General features: G+C 36.0%; 1 long non-coding RNA gene and 1 pseudogene across 1 annotated transcript; one reads left to right on the top strand and one right to left on the bottom strand.

Annotated features, from left to right (window-relative positions):
- Positions 1–556: 556 nt before the first annotated feature.
- LOC130464156 (uncharacterized) lies at positions 557–3,955 on the bottom strand. Its single transcript, XR_008924470.1, has 3 exons — positions 3,689–3,955; positions 3,513–3,555; positions 557–891 (listed from the first exon to the last, which is right to left on the bottom strand). It is a non-coding gene; the product is annotated as an uncharacterized lncRNA (long non-coding RNA).
- Positions 3,956–6,628: 2,673 nt separating this feature from the next.
- LOC110787665 (serine/threonine-protein kinase D6PKL2-like) lies at positions 6,629–7,355 on the top strand (annotated as a pseudogene).
- Positions 7,356–22,145: the final 14,790 nt, after the last annotated feature.

Genomic DNA, 22,145 nt, shown 5'->3' on the forward strand with positions numbered 1-22,145 from the left:
GACACTTTGACTTATGACAATACTCAAAATTTTCAATTTGACTATCATTTGTGATTTATGGGTAAGGAAAATATGGTTGTGTTAATGTCTAAACATTTACATTGGCAAGCGTGAATAGGTAAAGTGTCATATTATTTCGAAACGGAGGAAGTACTAAAGAAGTAAAGATACTATCGTTAAAAATCAACTCCGTACAGAAGATTCATTTCCCAAGGATGGTTTTTGTCTTTTAGTTTGTGTTGTGTAATACTTCTACTTCAACCTCAAACTAAGCAAATAATTGTGAGATGTAAGGTTGATGGCCAACTAATGTATTCTTTCCTTACATCCTTTATTATAATATAGAATTACAAATTTACAATGAGATAAAGATTATATTCTTTGATGTAAAAGCAAGAATAAAGTAAAGTATTTTGTTTTTCAATTTTCTTATTTTTGACTAATTACACAAATCAACAATGTAACATAACATTCACAATAGAAACAAATGAAGGGAGGTTCAAAATTAATCAAGAAAAAGATACATTCTAAATTGCAATTAGAAAAAAGTGAGTCAATATTTGCAGTCAATTTGGTACTTTGTATTTTACAACACAAAATATCTATGTGAAAGTAGATGTTGAAACAATAGAATCAGAAGGACGAACTTGCCTCTTTTGAGTTGTAACCATATAACTTATAATTTGGGAGCTTAAAATAATCATTTGACATTTTGGCCCATCTTACAAAGTTCAAGATATATCTAGAATTCTAGATAAACCCATTGTGTTCGCATCTTTTCTTTGGTTTTTTTGTCAGTAGTTTGGTCCATTGTCTGGAAGCTCTATTGGGTCTTGATCAGTACTTGTGGCTTTGCTTGTTGTTGTTACTTCCTCTATTGTCGTAATGCTCCTGTTGAATATTAGTAACATGTTAGGATATTATTATATAAATAACACACACGTAGTATATAATAAGTACTAGGATTAATTGACCAGAATAATCCCAACTTTAGGTGGTTTGCTTTTAATAATCCCAACTATAAGTTTTTTTTGTAATAATCCGAACTTTTACACTTATTGACTTTTAACGGGCCTAGCAGGTAAGTTACTTACTGTAGCAGGTAATGTATGGCGTGGCGCTGACATGGCAATAGAGAGTTAGTTTTTTTTTTCTTTAAATGCATTTATTCCCCCTTATTTATTTTCCTTAATAAATCTCCTTATAATCCTTGTTTCTCATTTCGTCATTTTCTTTGATTCTCCACCCAAAATTTTAAATGTTTTCAAACCTCATATTTTAATGTGACATTTAATAGCTGAACGAAGTAAACCTCATATGTTAGATCCACCGGGTCATTTTCGGGTTCAAGGGGGTGTATTCCTTTGGGTTTTTTTTAAAGGATACAGAATTCAATTTATTTAAATGGGTTACTACCAGTAACTTAATAGTAGTAACAAGGTTGATGACCTTTGATTTCAGTTATTTGAAAGAGATACAACCATAGCAGAAATGGTGGTTACCAAATGAAGCACGATGAAGATGATGTAGTATGATTTAAGTTTATTTACCTGCCAAATTAAACAAATAACACAAAGTAAAAACAAAAATGTCAAAATGAACCTCCTTTTACAATCAAAAAATTGTCAAATTACAATCTAAGGTTAAACATACGAGCATGGAAGGTGTTTGATTTTTGTTTTTATTTTATTTTACAGCAGATGAAAAACAAAAAGGGTTTAACTTTGGGTGAATGGATATTGAATGAATGACGTGTACCAAATTTTTTAGAGAGAAACTAAAAGCCCAAGTCCAAGTTTGCAAGTGTTTACCATTTTAACAGGTTACCGGTTTTTGGGATTGTTAAAAGTCATTAGGGGTAAAAGTTTGGATTATTAAAAAAAAAACCATAATTGGGATTAATAAAAGTGAAACGTTCAAAGTTGGGATTTTTCCAGTCAATTATTCCTAAGTACTATGTATTTGTTGTGTAGGTCAGTATGTGTATATTGCATTTGGGTATTGTCGTATTGATAATTACCTATTCATTCATTGCTTTTGGTTTGGTTAGCCATCCCTTTTTAATTCTTTTGTTAGCTCAATACCTTGTCTTTTTGCTGTTAATTTTACTACAACACTCCCATAAAATTAATAATTTATGAATATGAGCATAAGGCATTAATATCTATCAGGTACGTAGAAGTCAGAGTCGTCCAACAACTTTAGGATGGTAGTCTATACGTAGTACAAATTTAAGAAGGGATTACCATCTCTTAGGTACTCTGGATCACATGTATAATCTAATATTTAGAAGTTCATTCAAATCCAACACTTTAGATTGAAATTATTTGTCTAGGAATTGATTTGCAATGCATACTTTAACTAACCAATCAGCTTTTGTTAATTTACTGTTGTGAAACTACTAAGACTTGTTAATTTTGGTGATAAAAAATGGAGATCTTAAGATTATAAGAGATAGAGAAGTACAATTCCAAAAGTGGATGTTATGTTTAAGTAACTCCAGACCAATTAGGATGATAATAATATTGGTGTGGGATAATGGTCAAATCAACTCCTTTTGTCTGTGCACAGATAAGAATTACAAATCCAGTAGCAGGAATGAAGAAGAAAGGAAACACCATTTGTAGTATGAGCATTCTCTAAATTCCATCCTAAAGCATATAAGCCATAGACCAGTACATGTATTCTATAATACCTTCATCCATATAAATTTGTGTAAATTTTTCCCTTAATAACTAAAATCACCCCATATATATTATGCCTTGGAAAATGATTGGGGCATGAGATCACTAAGGCTGAATAAAGAACATCCAATAACATTAACATCTTTTGAACTTCAAAAATAATTTACGGACATGACATAAACACTCCCTTAGGTACAGGCGAGAAATACCCCCATGTCCCCAATCGACAAAGAAACCCCAGCCATTAACTCGAACAACTCCCAACAGGAGACTACCACATTTTTTGACGGGGAATATCGAGAAATTTCAAACCCCTTGATTGGCATATCAAGTGGCATTTTCATGATTATAATGAAAAAAAATACAATCGAAAAATTGCAATGTACAGTATATTTGATATGTTAAAAAATAAAAATAAAAGAAAATAATTTTAATATAAAAAGATATTGTATATTTAAAAACGTTGATTGTATATTTTGACAATTTATTTATGAAAATACCCCTTGATATATTTTACTCGCCAATCATGGAGATTGACTGAGCGAAGCTCGGGACTACCACATTAACATCTTTAGAACATCAAATAACATTAACATCTTTTTGACATTTGTCTCAATCACGTGGAGAAATATTACATTTTAATTGTTGGAGATTAAAAAAAATAGTCACATTGAAAGCCCAAGATATCTCATTTCCTAACAATCTATCACCTTATTCGTTTAACAATGAAAAGTAAAGTTATGAGGGCTACTGATATCCAAAGAAAAGTAAAAAAAAAAAGTCGCATTAAAATTAAAATGCCAAAGAAATCCAAAATAGGAGACTAACCATATTTGTAAGCAAGCCCTCAAGCTTTCCCGTGGCTACCATCCTGCAAAAGTCAAACCCGCAAAAAGTCAGTAATCAAAACTGAAAAACACGATGGCAAAAAACATAAATGAGACATGATCTGAGGGTGTTCGACAAATTGCCGCAATGAAAAAAGAGGGATTGGGGAGATAAACCTTGTAAAGATTGATCTTTGGTAATCTCATAAGAAACATTCTTCCAATGGGTTTTGTCCACGTGATATCCAAGCCCCCAGTTGAGCAACAACCGCGCAACTTCGAAGAAATTCTTGTTCTTCCTTTGCTTCGTATTTTTCAATGCTTTCATGAAATTGGGATTTGACGAACGAGGAGTCCTTAATTTGGAGGATTAAATGGGAGATTGACAACATGAATTGAAACTGATCTTGAAATCGAATTGAATGACATTGATGAAGAGGAGGATTGTGCGGAATAAACTGATAATGGGGAAGATAGAGGGAACAATAATCTATACTATATATTAAAAGGCGTTGATAACCAAGTCTATGTGCCATTTGGCACTTACATTAATCTCATTCAATGTTCTATGTCATACACAATTATTTAAAAATGATAAATATGTATGGTACAAGTCTTGAACCCATGACCTCTAATTTGTAAACCAAACAATTAACCACTAATCCAAATCAAATTATATGTCATCTTTTCATAACAAAATATAATAAATGACAATTTAATAATTACGGAGTATTTATTCAAAAAATTTATCCGTGCATTAACCTGGGGCATCGTCCGGGCCCGCATACAAGTGAAAATACATTAGGCGTTGGTGTTAGTTTTGTTTTATTTTTTTTATTTTTATTTTATTTTAATGAACAGGAGAGGAATAGAGGAGAGTCTGGGGACACGTGTAGTAGTACAGATTTGTTGGACTTGGACACGTGTCTTCTTAGAAAGATTGGTTATCTTTGTTAAATACTAGGTATATCTTATTCTTTAATTATTACCCTAATAATAAACCTTAACTTTAAATATTAAATAAAACTTTACTATTTATAAATCGAAAATATTATAAAATCATAAGATCTTCATAAGGAGTTGTGAGGAAGAATATAGAATATGAACGCCGGTGAATCCCGCAGCCCACCTCACAAGGTTTGTCAAGGCAAACCTCCAGACAATTCCACAACCGTCCGTGTCTAAGAATGGCCAAACTCCCAGTTCTACTCGAATCACGTACTCCGAACTGTTCCAGACGACAACAATTAACCAGTGTAATTACTACCTGAATCCCGCAGCCCACGTAGTTGGCATGTTCCAATCATTGAATCCCGCAACCCAATGATTGTCTTACTCTCACAAATAGGGAAACACTTTCAAAATCTACTCAAATCATCAAAAATGAATTTAGGGATCACTCACCCTAAAAAAATTTGCAGAATCACATAGGGATCACTCACCCTTGATTCAAAACACTTTAAACACTTACTTTTCACAAAATCACTTAAACCTCATAATTTAGCTCAATTACTTGCTTGCAAGTTATCTAGTTTATATATACTCAATATAATTTACCTAATTAAACTAATTAGACCACTAACTTATTTAATAAATCTAGACCCAATGTTTATTATTCAACTCAAAGTACTAGCCAATCAGTGATACTTATAGTTATTTCGTAATTACAACCTCTATCTTTTATTTAATACCCAAAGATGATACCCAACCTTATACAATAGACAAGAATAATAAAATCGGTCTTTAAAGTATGCAATAATATACGAAGCTCTTTCTCATTCAAAAACTAACAAACTTTCTAAAGTCTAATTGTCCACTTTAGTAGCATAAGCGTACATGAATAATGCAAGTCAAACAAGAAAGTAAATGTGGATAATATATGAGCATTAGGTTAACGGTTGATCTCCGGCAAGAACAAAATAACCCAAAAATCAGTTGTGTTCACACTCCTATCATGAACCATAAATTTACCTATTATCCCTAACTTGATACTAATTAAGTATTTTAGCAAGTTTCACACACAAAAGCACTCTGATTTACAACAACAACAACATGCCAGAACTTAACAAACTGGACAAAAAAATTGGATACTCCAAATAACGCCTTTTAATTAACAAAATAATTCTACAACTTAAACATGCTATAATTACAAGTATTTCTCAGCATGATAACACAATGTAAAGTATTAGTGAGGCCAAAGTTTGCCTTGATCTTATTGATGAAGGCCTACGGTAGTGTATGAGCAGCGGCAGCAGGTACTCAGGTAGTAGTATAAATAATACTCCATTACCGAGGGAAATTACCTACTCCAAACATAATTGTCCAACTCATTCTCAACACAAATCAAGTGCCAGCTATATTAGGTGATCTTACAAACATCATCAATTATATATAATTCTTTTTCCTTCCCATATATATACAACCTCTTTCTCAAACCATCGCAATATATGAAGTCAATTAAAATAAGGAGACTAGCTAGGAGTATGAAACTAACCTAATGACTAACAATTATCTGTAAACGTAACCTCCTAATTAACACAATATTCCTAACTGAAATTAAATCTTACATATATACAATACAGTCTAACACTTATATTCGATTTTACATATTTTATCTTTTACAGTACAATCGTAGATATATAAGGTACAGTCTAACACTTACATTCAATTTAATATGTTTTATATTTTACAGTACAATGATATGTTTTATATTTTACAGTAAAATAGTAGACATATACATTCTAGTCTAATGATTATTATATTTGATTTTATATATTTCTATTTTACAGTACAATTATAAACATATACAATACAGTCTAACAATTAAATTAAATTTATAAAATATCAATTTTATATTACAAGCGTAGACATATACAGTACAGCCTAACAATTATATATAATAATTATATGTGACCATAGGGTTTCCCCCCTAGTTGTTTGTGGTTATTGCAACAGCCTTCCCGTTGTTGCAGCTCCTTTGGAGTCTTCCGCTAGACATTGTTGAAATGAATGTAGATCCCTCTTGTGTGAGAAGGGAGGGTCGGTATGGGATAGTGGCATTAACTAGCAGCGATGATGTCGGAAAAATAATTGATGCCTTTACTTTTACGTTAATCGATTTACCTTCACATGCTTGGAATTGTGTATCGGGACTTAAAGCCTGAAAATATCCTGCTTCGAGAAGATGAGCATATTATGCTATCTGATTTTGACTTGTCTCTCAGATGTATTGTCAATCCAATGCTCTTCAAATTTTCTTTATCCATTATTGAGCCTGCAAAGATGATATCTTCAGCTTTGTGCTCTAAATCTAGCTGCATTGATCCATTTTGCCTCCAAGCATTGCCACAACTTGTAGCAGAACCAATTGAAGCTCGCTCCAATTCCTTTGTCGGGACTCATGAATACTTGGCTCCCAAGATTGTCAAAGGAGATGGTCATGGAAGTGCTGTCGATTGGTGGACATATGGGATTTTCTTATACGAGCTTTTATACGGTGAGACACCCTTCAAAGGATCAAGTAATGAAGAGACGTTAGCCCATATGGTATCACAACCCCTCAAATTCCCAGACACCCCTTTAGTTAGCTTCCATGCCAAGGATTTAATTAGTGGGCTGTTTAAATAAACAAACACAAAACCGTATGGGATTTGTCAGAGGGGCTGCTGAAGTAAAGCAACACCCTTTTTTCGAGGGCTTAAACTGGGCTTTGATACGCTGTGTTGTACCAGCAGAACGACCTAGGTCCAGTGATGTTGGTAAGGTTCTATTTTCAAGCAAGAAAGATTCTAAAAAGTCTTTGGGAGTTGAGAGAAGCGACCTTGTCGAGTTTGAGCTATTTTAGCCATGCTGAAATATTATCACACAGTGAGGTAGTCATGTATCTCATAGATGTAACACATGCATTTCTCCTAATGTAAATGTAAGAAATTAGCTATATAATCTATGAATTGAAAAATCTTTCTTCTTTCATGCACATCAACAGATACAAAAAGCTCATCATATCGATCAGCCGTCATACTCGAACATGTTTCTTTTATCATAAGTTATTAGGTGAATAAAATAATTATGGTAGGTAATTTAGGGGATATATCATAACAGTGACAGTATAATTAGGAAAGGGATGAGAATCTCATGATGCAAGGCGTTGGGCAGCGTTAAAGCGTTCACAAAAAAAACAATACTTATAGTCAAGAATGGAAGCTTAAGGGGTGGTTTTGGAAGAATGGCCTTGCTTAATGCAAATGATGGCCGACAACACCTAACAACTAAAAGCTCAATGCCCAGACAACATCAGTTAACAACCTTAACTAAATCTCTACACAACAGGCAATCCCAAAAGACAAAGACAAACTAGGAAAAAGTCAATAGTGGTCAATTTTTGTCAAAAAAATGAACAAAGAAGCATGATATGTTCATATTTTATAGTGTTTTTACCCCCGTCCCTTAGTACTTTTTGATCTCAAATGAGCTCTCTAGAGTAATTTTTAGTACTAATGTGCTCCTTTTAGTGTGTTTGTATTTTCAGGTTCATCGTTGTAGGAATTAACATATTTTTTTTTGTATTTCCTACTCATTTGAACCAATACAAGAGATTATGTACTTTCGAGAGCACAAACATCGAGTTGGAAGAGTTTTCGAGCAAAGCGAATAGTGAAATCCGACACTAGTCTACTCTTTTGATCATAAATAAAGTTCTACAACTCCAAATGAAGTGATTCTAATTGGGTTGGATTCTAGACTTCTAGAGTTTTCCAAAGAGTGATCACTCACCTAATTTTGACGAATAACAAAGGAGATATGGAATTTTGAAGAGAGGGAATCGTGCAGTTTGTACGCGCGCCCGGTGGGCGAATGGCTGCCCGGCGGGCGCGTGTTGATAAAATTGAAATTGTGTAAATCAGCCCGGCGGGCGGACCTGTGCCCGGAGGGCGAGTTACAAGCTGCTCGCCCGGCGGGCGGATGTGTGCCCGACCGGGCGACGACAACCCAACGCGCGTTTCACTTAGTTATTTCAAGTTTTTCGCTTTGTTTTTTGGCAAGACTATAAATATAAGCCCTTAGCTTTTGTATTGAACATCTTATTTTCTAGTTTTAGAACCCTTAGTTTATTTTCATTACTTAGATTATTCTCTCAAATTGTTAAACACTTAGTTTTATTTTCAATTAAAGCTTCAATTTTTCATTCATTCTTCCGTTCTTCATTTAGGTATTAATTCTTACCTTGTTTTATGTTTTCAATAGTATTAATTGCCTTGTTTATTATTAATATGAGTGAGTAGGTTAATTTCTAGGGTTTAGGGGATCCATAAATGTATGATTGGGGATTGTATTAGATATAAATTTCTGATTTTTAACTATAATTTCTATAGCTTGTTTTTGGCCGGACTATTTTGATTGAATTTGATGAATCTTAGGTTATGCGCCGAGAGGTATAAATCTGATGTTCATGATCTGTGGCTATAGATACGATTTATTTCTAGTACATAGCAAGAGCCTGTTAGTTGTAATTTCCTAAGGAATCCATAAGATTCGAGAGATGCATGTTTTCCTAGCTATGGTTATTAATTGTTTATTATTGTCTGTCGTCAATCCCTAGTCTGCATTTGTGGTGAACCGTCTCCCTAGATTCTTTTAATATTGATATTTCCGTATTTTATTATTGTCGTAGCATTAATCAACCAAATCAATCCTTTTTGTTACTCCCAATAGTCTAGACCTGTCGTTTAATAGTGGAAAGAACGTTGTTTTCCTGTTGGTTCGATCTTGACTTCCCTTGCTATTTAGCTAGTGATTTTAGGTTTATCTTTGATTAGGCGATACGACTTTAGCCTATCAAATTTTGGCGCCGTTGCCGGGAAACGGTTTAATTTTCTGCTATTAATTTTGTGATCTAGATTATTTTCTTAAGTCTCAGAGAACTTCCAGTTCTTTGAGACCATGTATATATTTTCTTTTCTTTAGTTTTTCTTTGAAAAAATGGATTATTATTCTTTCCCTCAATTTGTAAATGAGCCTTTTTGGGTGTATTTCGATAAACTAAATGATTTTATTGGTTACCACAATTTTAGTCTTTGGGATTCTTGTGGTTTTGCTTATGGTGGTTTAAATGAGTATACAAGGAAAGTGATAGAAAGTAGATTTAATGGTGATTTTCGAGTCTTATCTTTGGATGATATGTGGGATTACTATATGTGGTTTGCAAGGATTCGTATGAGCGTGAAATTGACATTCATATTCCATGTGCTAATCCAAATTATGAGCATAATCTACATGTTTCTACCCCCTCTCCCTTGAATGCTTGTTATAATGAGGTGCGTTCTAATGTTTATGATAATCATGCCTATTCTAATGAATTCTCTAACCCTTGCATGGATATCAATGTTTTTCCTCATGATTCCACTATTGCTTCTCCCGTGTATTATTGTGAACCCTTGCCCAATCCTGATCAACTCGAATCAGAAAGCAGAGATAGCTTCTTAGAGGAATTATGAAGATTAAACTCCAAGATTGAGATTCAGTGTACTAGATCTCAAGAGGCTACTAATGAGATTATTAAAGCTAGTAAGGCTACTCTTGAGAGATTTAGAAAAATTCAAGAAATTATTGAAAATAATTATTCGAGTTGTGTTGGGGATGAGGGTCAACTTAGTGAACCCATAGGTAACCAAGAGTGTGAGGAACTTATAACGGAGGTTGAGGATGTGTTGGAGGATGATGATGTGACTGTTGGATCAATGGATAAAGGATTTTTTGAAGATGAAAAGCCATATATTATAGAGCAAGTCCATGAAGAAATTGAAGTTGATAAAACTCTTGTTGTTGTGTCAACCCCTACCCCTCATATTCCAAGTCCAAGAAGGGTTATTCTTAACCCCGTTTATACAGTCTCACTCCCCTTCTCTTTCCTCATAAAACCTTTTCTTGAGGACTTTCCTCCACCCCGTGAAAATAAAAAGCCCAATGACCCAATAGAGTTTGTTCCTCTTTGTGAATCTTTTACAGGTACTTGCAATACTTACAAAGAAGATGTGGATGCTTTGCAGAGAGCTCTATATGGTGAAGATCTTGTCCACCATGAATGCCAAAACACAGAGAGAGCTATTTCATTGATCATTGAGGTTGAAGAATCAATAGTCCGCAAAAATTGTGATACTCCGTATTTTTATGTCGTTTTATTTTATATTTCAAGAAAATATACTACGTTTTATGTTTTAAATAATTAGAAATAAGGTTACGTTTTAAGCAAGGATATAAATATCATAAAGTTATTTTGGACTTAAATGTTTTATTTCAAGGAAACGAGTAGTTTACAAAGTTTTAAGAAGGAAAACCAAAAACAATTTGAAAAAGGATTTAAGTTAATATACCCTAATTATTTAAATTAAGAATATAATCAGATTTTGTTTTCAAAATAAAATACGGAACCCAAACCCTTGCTCTTCTTCTTCCTTACGTTCTACTGTCGTGCGCCGTTTTACTCTAACCTGTTCCCGCATCTCCGTGGTTGTTTTCCGTCTCCACCATCACGGTTCTTTCCTCTCCTCCTCTCTACTCTCTTCCCTCTAACTGTTGCCTATTATTGTTGTTGATTGTGATGATGGTGTCACATAGTTGTATTGTGGGTAGAGATAGTGGTTGTCGAGGAGCGTCGCTGCTATTCAATTGTTGTTGTTCGTTAGTTTGAGTTTAATTCTGTGAGTGTTGCTGTTCTCATTCAATAATTACCGTTGACTTCTTTAAAACGCAACTATTCGTTGTTGGTGAGATGGTTCTTGATTAATGATAGGTTAAGAAATGTTTTTATTATTAATAAAGATATACGGAAGTATCCCAACAATGTTAGATTATGCTTTTTGAATAAGAAGCAGATTGTTCAAGCCTAAAATAAATGATTTTAAAGCATATTTATATTGTATATTAATTTACTCGTAGGTATTAGTTTGCAAACAAGGTAAATTGATCTCAAAAGTTGTAATTTGGTCATTCTTAAATAAAACTCAGTTTATTTATGTCCGGATTATTTAAACGGTTTTTAAGATACCTAAATGAATATTGTGAATGAGTTTTATGATGTGATTGTGAGGCAAACAATAATAGTTTATTGTTTGTGTATCTGGAGCATTACGAGTCTAAAAATCAGATCATTAGGAAGTTATAAATACGATTTTTAGTACTTTAAATGTTGATTTATGTAATCACGAAACTGATTGTATTATTATACAATGTTTAGGTACCAAGTTCATAGAAGGAAGATTCTAGCTAGCTCGTTGCCCTTAAGCTGTTTTCGTACTTCAAAAGGTACGTACTAGTCCTAGAATGTACTAGTTGTATTAGTAGCATGAGTAGGACTTAATGGTTTGTATTTCAATGAATGTGTTGTGATGCGTACACTTGGGAGTATGTTGTTGTTGTTGTTTATTTATTATAAGAAGCAAGCATGCTCTTTAATATTATTTCATGTGTCTTTACAAGTGTTACTATGGTCAATTAGACTAAATTCAAACATAGTATGTTAGGAGGTTCCTCAAAACCTCCGAGCCAAGGACTAAAGGCTTAACAATGAGTGTCCTAATTGTTTGATCACTCGTCCTAAAGGAGTTAAAAGAGAAGTTGTGTTTCTTATATTGTATATATATTATGCATTTTTGTTTAATGTCTAAACAAATTAAACAACAAGGAAATTACTAAAGCACTCAAAGTGAAAGAAATGGCTTGTAAGCTCTCAGAGATATTCTCTCGAGTAGCAGTATGGGTAAAGGAACAATTTTCGTATTGGTATCCTGCACTCTTTATTATGCGCTAGGCGCTTTTACCTACAGAAATAGAGTTAACTAAGTAGTTAAACTTCCTAGAGAAGGTACGTCAAGGACTCTTCTCGGGGGTATGCATACTGATTCAAGGTTAGTTGTACTAGATGACGCTCTAGTAAGTTTAAAGTTACATATTCGAAGGCACGTCTAGGACTCTTCGACACTCTTATAGGATCGTTAGGTGCGGTCAAGGATGGCCTACGATCAATCTTTTAAATTACAATGCCAATGCCAATTCTAATTCACATAAATCAAGGTTGCGTCGGTAAGTTTAAAGTTGTGTCCTGAGGTATATTATTTAATAATGTCGTGTCTAGGGGGTTTGATATTAAATGATTATTGCCTTGGTACGTACTCAGCATTAGCTGACTTGATCTTTGTTGTTGTTTGGCCACGTCTCATTATATGATGGCCCTGCGATGAACCATAATTTCACTTGGGATTACGGAGAGCAGTCAATTTACAGGTTTGCGAGTAAGGATGCATGGGAATAGATTTTGAAGTACCATTTTCCTCTGAATATTGCATTGGTTTTATATTTTAATGTGTTGCAACTACTTAAGTTAATTTATAAATTGTTTTGGAATTTGGATTTAACAAAGGGGCCTATTAAGGTCTCCACATTGTATTTTGGATTAATTGTTTTAAGACTTCCGCTGTTTGTTTTCAAAGTTAGACTATAAAGGTTAAACCAGTTTTTAATTAATCATTTCATCAGCCTTATACGTTCCATCATGGAAGTAACACCCCTATGTTTCTCTATTCTCAAATATAAGGTGTTTTAAATAGGAAGGACTATGGGGGTGTTACAAAATGGTAGCCAGAGCTATTGGTTTTAGTCCTAAAAATATCATTATTTAAAATGACCTTATTTTCAAATTTTACATATATTTTAACTAAAGGGGTAAGAAGGGATTACTGCATATAATTACAATTGCATGGTGAATTAGTAAATGATTGGGGTATCAAAGTGGATTGCGCATTTTTCTTGATCATAGGCACTAAGTCTCATCTATTTGGTTGTCTAGATTACTTAATAGTTGATAGCATGGTCGTACAGTCTTGTTGATTTCGCCTCGTAGTTAATTGCGTGAAGCTAGCATGTTATTATTTTAGATGAGTAGTAGTGTGTGAAAGTGTAGCTCATTGACTTTGTAGTTGATTTACGATATGTCCAGCAGTATATTATACTTCATAACATTATCGTTAATAAGAATTTAATATAGAAGAATTTGGTGGAATCTCGTAATTGTTAGCCATATAATACTAGTTACTTAGAATTAGCCTATTATCATTGAGAATTAGTTTAGAATTAATATGCATGCCGGTGTTAGTGTTAATTTTTATCATGAAAGGGTTAGAATATGTTATACTAAGTAACGTATAGTCCGAGTAACATGTACTCTTGCCTTAGTAGTAATAATGGATAGTTGTATGTGTACTGTGCCGACTTACGTCTAGATACGAGTTTAAACCTCCCCCTATTTATTCATATGTGTAGATATGACTATTTTTATGAAGTCTTGACTTTGACAAGTTATCAAAGGTTTATTTATAAAATATGCGTCCGCCTACCGATGCAGGAACTAATGGCTGGCCGTGGTAGACGAGTTGATATCGAAATCCAAGCTATGAGGGATACCTTAAGGCGATTGATCCAGGTTACGCAGAATCTGGCACAGGATAATCTTGGTCATCTTCACCCACCCAACCAAGACGTAGCTGGTGAGCTGTACAAGAAAATAAGCATGAATAAGCCTACCTACTTCACCGGGAAGGGTGATCCAGCTGCACTGGAAGATTGGTTTCGTGAATTCGAGCGATTGTTTGAGACCCTTCACTGTCCGGAAAATTTGAAAGTACTTAGTGCGGTGTTCTACATCCGCGAAGAAGATGACATGTGGTGGAATCGTGCTAAAGAGACCTTGCAACAACAAGCAAACTTTGGCTGGGAACAATTCAAGGTCGCAATACGTGCAAAGTTCCTACCTCCCCATGTCAAAAAGCAGAAAAACCTGGAGTTCAACTCTCTGAAGATGGAAGGGACGAACATGACAGTTCATGAGTACCACCAGAAGTTTATTGATCTTATGAGGTTCGCACCTGAAACTGTCCCCACTGAGGAAATAAAAGCTCAAAAGTTTGAATTGGGACTATCTTACGAACTGCAAGAGAAATTGACTGGAGAAAACTTCACTTGCATGGATGTTTGCTATGGAAAAGCTTCCTATCTGGAGGGCATAAAACAAGGAAAGAGGCAAGCTCTGCTGGGGATAAGAGAAAAGACGACCCGTTCAGAACCATCAACGTTTTGACAAGAAGCCCAAGTTCGGGAATAATTTCAATGGTGGCCGGTTCTCACAGCAATGGTAAGCAGCCGAATGGGAATCGCTTTGAAGGAAAAAATAATAGTGGTCAAGCTCAACGATACCACTACTGCAAAAACTACCCCAACAATCACCCAGGGAAAGATTGTAATGGGGAATTAGTGGAGTGCAACAAGTGTGGAAAGAAGGGTCACCGACGCTATGAATGTTGTTCCAATGTTAAGAACACCAATGGTAATGGGAACAACCAAACTCGTCCGGGAAATGGGGGAAATGGTAGTCACCAGTACAGGAATGGCAACGGGAATCAGCAATATACAAGAACGGAAATGGGAACAAAGGTTATAATTCTCAGCAAGCCAAGGATTCAAGGCGAACGGGAATGGAAATGGAGCCAATCCTAATGGTAACGGAAATGGAAGTGGGAATGCACCGGGGAAGCTCAATTTTAGATATATTTGTTCCCTTCTTTCTACCCATGTTGTTGCCTGTGCCCTTCTATTTGGTGACTAACCACATTACAAGCCCATCAAGCCCCATTGGTTATTAGTCCCAAGCTTGGCTTGGGGGAGCTATTAGTGAGTGAGGTGAGGGAGTTGTAGTGTGCTTCATTTGAGCACAATTCGGGTATTGGAAAAAGAAAGGGAGTTCTTCTTATTCTTATGTGGTGATTAAAAAAAAATGAGCAGAAAGATAGGAAGAGTTGAGAATGTGAAGGTTCCCAAAAGGGAGAAAAAAAATTGAGCAAGAAGAAAAAAATCATTACTTTCAGAAAAATTCAAAGCATTGTTTCATTCAAGTATTACAATTCCTTATTCTTGTGAGTGATTGGTCTTATAGTTGAGAAAGGTGAAAACGTGTGGTGTGGTTCGTTTTTTGCATCCTCATGTGTTGAGTAGGAGTACTGTGGTGTTGTTCCTAGGTTTTGGTTGATGACACACACACACATATTGAAAACTTCCTGATTATGGTTGCTAATGACTTTAGACAGGTAAGTGCCTGAGTTCCTAATAGGAGAGGAACTTGAAACAGATGCTGAAGTTCCTAATATGCACTTGGAACAGCTACTGGAATTCCTGAGCTGGAAGCAGTACAAGATAGAGTTTCAAAATCACAAAAGGAGCAACACATATTACAAATCGAGTGTTCTTCATAATCACAAGAACAAAATGCAGACTCATGGCTACTAGTTCCTTTGTGAACATAAGAGGAACTCATCAATGTTCCTGAGCTGGAACAAGTAAAGCTTCAGAGTTGAATGCCTCATCAAAGGGAAGACATATATGTCTAGGTAGTCTACTTTACTTAGATTGTATGTAAAATATTAGCATGCTAGGCGATATATAAGGAAATGGAGGAACTTGGATTACTTAGCTGTTTTTGTCTAAATATCTGGCAATGCGTTTTAAGGAAAATGTTTTCAAATAAAATATCTCTTTGTGTTTAATAAAAATCAGATTCTTATTATATTTTGTTAATTAAATAAAAACAGTTTTTATCTTCCTAAAACTTCTCCTAAATATCTTGATAAAATAAATAAACGTTTTTAAGAAAACAAAAGTGATTGACTTAGTCTTAAACACGTCCAGCAGTTGAGGAAGTTGAGTGGGAAGTGGTCTTCCCTTGTTCCTCAAGTCTAGGGATGTGACAAACAAAGTGTCAGTTGTTGGCAGTTGAGTTTTTGAAGGAAACAAACCCTAAGGACAAAACTCTATATAAGGCCACGAAGTTTTCTGAAACAAGTACACAAACTTTCCTAGAGCTTTGCATTTCCAAAAACGTTTTAAAGAGTTTTCTAAAAACGAGTTTGTGTCCTAGTTTAATCTAAGTTCCTAAAGGTCTTTATATATTTACTTAAGCTTATTAATATCCAGAGTTCTCGAAACAAAACTGTATTTCAGATTAGAAAGGATAGCGTTATCCTGTAAAGACTTAGAGTGTAAGTCTAAGAGAAAGAGAAGAAAAGTGAGTTGTAATCAGAGTAGGTTACTGTGAGGAACTCGAGTTTGAGAGAAACTCGAGTTAGAGAGTTATTGTAATCGAGGCATTACCATAATATAAAGGAATTCTCTTCTTGATTAGTGTCAAGAAGTTTTCTAAATCATTGCTTTTTACTTTCTTAATACTCAGTTCCTTTAATATTTCTAAGTTCCGCAAGAAACTCTCTTAAAATTCGAAATACAATTCACCCCCCCTCTTGTGTGTGTTCCTACTGGAATATCAATTGGTATCAGAGCCAGTACTCACTAAAATCGCAGGAAACCCTGTTTGAGTCAAGTTCCTGATAGTATGAACTCACAAGAGAAACTGGAAGAAGGTTACTCCACACAAAGGCCACCTATGTTCAATGGAAAGTTCTACTCATACTGGAAGAACAGGATGGAGATATTCATCAAAGCTGAAAACTACCAAGTGTGGCGTGTGATAGAAGTTGGAGACTTTGAGGTAACAAAAACCAATGCAGAAAACAAGGTAGTTCCTAAACCAATGTCTGAATTTGCCAAAGAAGATTTTGAAAAATATGAGATAAATGCTATGGCTGTTAAAATCTTACATTGTGGACTTGGACCCCAAGAACACAATAGGGTCATGGGGTGCAAGAACGCAAAACAGATTTGGGAACTACTACAAGTAACCCACGAAGGAACTAATGAAGTTAAGAGTTCCAAATTGATCTTTTGATGTCTAAATATGAAAGATTTGAAATGCTTCCAAAAGAAACTATTCAAGAGATGTTCACTAGATTTACTAACATAACTAATGAATTAGTTTCTCTTGGTAGAATCATTCCCACAGATGAACAGGTAAGAAAAATACTAAGGAGCATGCCACAAGATGATCGTTGGAGAACAAAGGTCACTGCACTATTTGAGACCAAGGACTTCACAAAGTTTAACATTAACAACTTGCTGGTTCCTTGATGACACATGAATTACATCTTGGAGCTGCTGTTCCTGAGAGCTCCAGAAACCGAGGACTTGCTCTAAAAGCTGAGGAACTCGACGAATCTGAGCCAGATGAGGAAGAGGCTGCCATGCTGGTTAGAAAAATGTGAAAGATCTACAGGAACTTCAAACCAGGAAACCAGAAAGGAAGGAACTTTGCAAGGAAAACTATCAGTTCCAAAACTGAGCAAGGTTGTTACAAATGTGGAGAAACTGATCATCAAATCCGTGAATGCCCTGTGTGGGAAAATGACAAAGCCAAAGGAAAAGGAAAGGAACAGGTCAAGGAACTCTACAATAAGTCTACCTTCAACAAGCCAAACTTCAAAAAGGCTATGATAGCTGCATGGGGCGAAGCAACAGATTCAGAAGATGATGAGGAACAACCAAATGAAGAAACTGCAAATCTTTGCCTAATGGCAAGGACAGATGGAACTGAACAAGTTCCATCAGAAGAAGTAAGTTCCTCCACCCTTTAGTGTCTTTCAAAGTCAAAACTAATTGAACTGTTGTTAGAAACTCTAGATGATTATAAAAAGCTAAGTATATTAAAAGCCCAAAGAGATAGAGCCTTGGAACTTAGTAAAGACCATATGAGTTATCTAAACAATGTTAGATCTGATGTTCAAAGTAGGTTCTTTGAATTGCTAGATAGGAATACCACCATAAATGAATCATTCGAGAAAGTTAGGAATGAAAACATCCTTCTTCAAGTGGAACTCAGTCAATACAAGATGTTTAACTTAAGTCTAGACCCCACAAAATCCTTAGAAATGAACATGGGAATTTTCAATGTCAACCTAGAAAGATTAAACAAAGACCTGATCACCACAAAGGAACAGAAAGATCAACTAGAAAGGGAACTAGCCATGGCCAGGGGCAAGAAACAACCACCTAAGGTTCCTCCCAAATGGATTGAGAATGCTCAATCCAAGAGAACATAAGGTTTAGGTTTTAGCCACAAAACTAGTCATAAGAAACGATATGTGGAACTCCCTAGTGTAAAAGTCTGTTTCTCATGTGGAAGTGGAAATCATGTAAGTACTGAATGTTCCAAGATGAAGGAACGGGATCAAAAGAACATGAATTATGTTAAGAAAAAATGGGTTAAGAAGATAGTGTAGGAATACAGTTAACCATAATAACATGTGCGGAAACAATCCCCAAAGCCAGGAACCATGTAAAGCACAGATTAAGCAAACTTACGTTAGAAGCGTGTTTTCCACAAATTGTCAACGAACACGAACTTAGAACTCCACTTGTCGTTCCTCTACTTGGTTCACCGACACGATCATATTCGTCTTGATTATCGTAGCTTAGACAATCGATCAAGAGTTTTGCTTTTTGGGATGAACACACTTTGGAGGCACAGAGAGAATTAGGGTTCTCTGTGACTCTAGGGTTTTTGGTGTGACCGAATTGTTTTTGTGTTGGAAAACGGGTTAGAAGGTTATTAACATAACCTTACTAACCGACCAATCCATAAGGCAAGGCCGGCCAGCAAGCTCGCGCAAGATCACACGAGCACGCACAGCGAGCTGGGCCGTGGGCCGCGCTGCTGCTACTGTGTCGTTGCCTTGGCCCGCGCGCACACACACACGCAGCTGCTCGGCCATGGGCCAGCGCTGCTGTGTCGTGGCCTTGCTTGCGTGCCCAGCGGGCCCATGGGCCTTGAGTGCTTCGTGCACTCGGCTCGTGGGCCGCTCTTCGTATTCGCAATTAATATATTTCCGATATATTATTTATCATTTCGTATACGACGAATCACCGTCTTACGATACGATTTATTCGTTTCGCCTAGCTTACGAATATTCGCGATACGATATACGATTCCGATGCAAGGTCGTATCGTATAATACATTTTCCAACTAATTCCCGAAAAGCTATTAAATGAATTTCCGATTCATTTAATCCGGTGATCTGTTATGTGTCATTGGTGTGACCTTGTAGGTTCAGTCAAGAGTAAGCTGTGAGTTCAATATTCATTAGAACTCACTGATCGGAAGCATTGCTCCAGCTAGCTGTTCCGATCACTTGCTCTTACTGAATTAATTGTTCGCAATTAATCTGAACCTTGGTATTAGAATTAATGCACCTTGGGTGAAGGACATATTTCCTTCAGTCTCCCACTTGTCATTCAGACAAGTGTGCATTCACATTCCTTTGTCACTTAGTGTTACTTACTGAACATAAGGTAAGATCTAAGCCATCCTTTATAGAGCTCAACTGTTAAACTTTTGCAAAAGGTTAAGCCTTAACCATTCTGAGCACGGCCATGCATTTTACAGTATCTAACTCTCCGAGAGGCCTTGTTACACAACAACACCATATCCTATCAAAGATAGGAGGACAATCCATTCTTGCAATCTATGAACACTCACTTTGATTCATAGTACGCCCAATAGCTGCTTTTATAGCCTCCTTTTACGGTGCAACATTTAGCTAGTATCAAGGCGAACTAATTCTCAAACGAGCAGACATAATCGCTCATGTTCTGAGGAACGGTTTCTAATCGCCATTAATGAGAACTACCTATGACATGACTTTAATCTCTTAAAGTGTTCTCATGGTCAATTCGATACAAGATCCAATAAGTATCTATGCAAAAGATTCTGACATCCAGTCACTCTAGTTCAAGAAACAGAACTAAGTAATCTACTTGCAATCTAATCTTCATTAGTCATTGGTCGTCCACCTTTCAATGACCCGGATTAGGGATCCTTTTGTGACTTCAATATTCAAGTTCACTTATGGGTGTTTCTTTGTCAAAGAATCCATCTTGACATCCCATTTGAATGATTTGAATCACATGGACTTATCATTTAATACTAAACCACAATTAAATGAATATGAAATAATGAATTTCATAAATATGAAATGGTTAAACCAATTATTTTAAACATAGATCTAACAGATGTTCTAAAACAATAATTAGAAAATCAAAGCTATTCTCCAACATGCTTGATTCCCATGGTTGCTACATGTGCGTTGTGTTTCGCTTGTGGCAACGGTTTAGTCAATGGATCCGCGACGTTGTCGTCATTTCCAACCTTGCAAATCTCGATTTCCTTTCTTTCAACGATCTCTCGAAGTATATGAAATCGCCGCAGTACGTGCTTGGACTTCTGGTGGCTCCTTTGCCTGGGCAATGGCTCCGCTATTGTCACAATACAAAGCCACTGGTCCTTTAATGAAGGGGACAACCCCAAGTTATTCGATGAACTTTCGAATCCAAACAGCTTCCTTTGCTGCTTCTGAGGTAGCAATGTACTCGGCTTCAGTTGTAGAATCCGCAATAGTGTTTTGCTTAGCACTTTTCCAGCTTACTGCTCCACCGTTGAGGCAGAACACAAACCCAGACTGTGATCTGAAATCATCTCTGTCGGCTTGAAAGCTTGCGTCCGTATAGCCCTTAACAATCAACTCATCTGTACCACCATAAACCAGAAACTGATCCTTAGTCCTTTTCAGGTACTTTAGGATATTCTTGGCAGCAGTCCAATGTGCCTCACCTGGTTCTGACTGGTACCTGCTCGTTGCACTGAGTGCGAACGAAACATCCGGCCTTGTACAAATCATAGCATACATGATGGATCCAGTAGCCGAAGCGTATGGAATTCCACTCATCTTTCTACGCTCATCAGATGTTTTGGGGCACTGATTCTTGCTTAGATATGTGCCATGTGACATGGGTAGATGGCCTCTCTTGGCTTCCATCATATTGAACCTAGCTAGCACTTTGTCAATGTAAGTGCTTTGTCTTAGTCCAATAATCCTCTTAGATCTATCCCTGTAGATCTTGATGCGCAATATGTAATGTGCCTCTCCTAAGTCCTTCATTGAGAAACACTTTCCAAGCCAAGTCTTTACAGACTCCAACATAGGAATGTCGTTTCCAATAAGCAGTATGTCATCAACATACAAGACTAGGAATGCAATTTTACTCCCACTGACCTTCTTGTATACACAAGATTTGTCATGATTCTTGATGAAGCAAAACTTATTGACTGCTTCATCAAATCGTTTTTTCCAACTCCTTGATGCCTGCTTTAGTCCGTAGATGGACTTCTTAAGCTTGCATACCTTTCCTTGGTTCTTTTGATCGACAAAACCCTCCGGCTGTGTCATAAACACAGTCTCTTCAAGAACACCATTCAAGAAGGCAGTTTTGACATCCATTTGCCATATTTCATAGTCATGAAAAGCGGCAATCGCAAGGATTATCCGAATAGACTTAAGCATCACGACTGGAGAAAAGGTTTCATTGTAGTCAACGCCGTGAACTTGCCTGTAACCTTTTTCTACCAATCTAGCCTTGTATATGTATACAATTTCATCCTTGTCTTTCTTCAACTTGAAGACCCATTTGCATCCGATAGGTGTGAACCCATCCGGCAAATCAACCAAATGCCATACTTGATTTTCAGACATGGAGTCTATTTCAGATTGCATGGCCTCTAACCATTTAGTGGAGCTTGGGCTCGTCATAGCTTGCTTGTAAGTCATAGGTTCATCACTATCCAATATGATAACGTCTATGTTTTCAGTC

This window comes from Spinacia oleracea, chromosome 6 (assembly GCF_020520425.1).
Source record: "Spinacia oleracea cultivar Varoflay chromosome 6, BTI_SOV_V1, whole genome shotgun sequence".
NCBI lineage: Eukaryota > Viridiplantae > Streptophyta > Magnoliopsida > Caryophyllales > Amaranthaceae > Spinacia > Spinacia oleracea.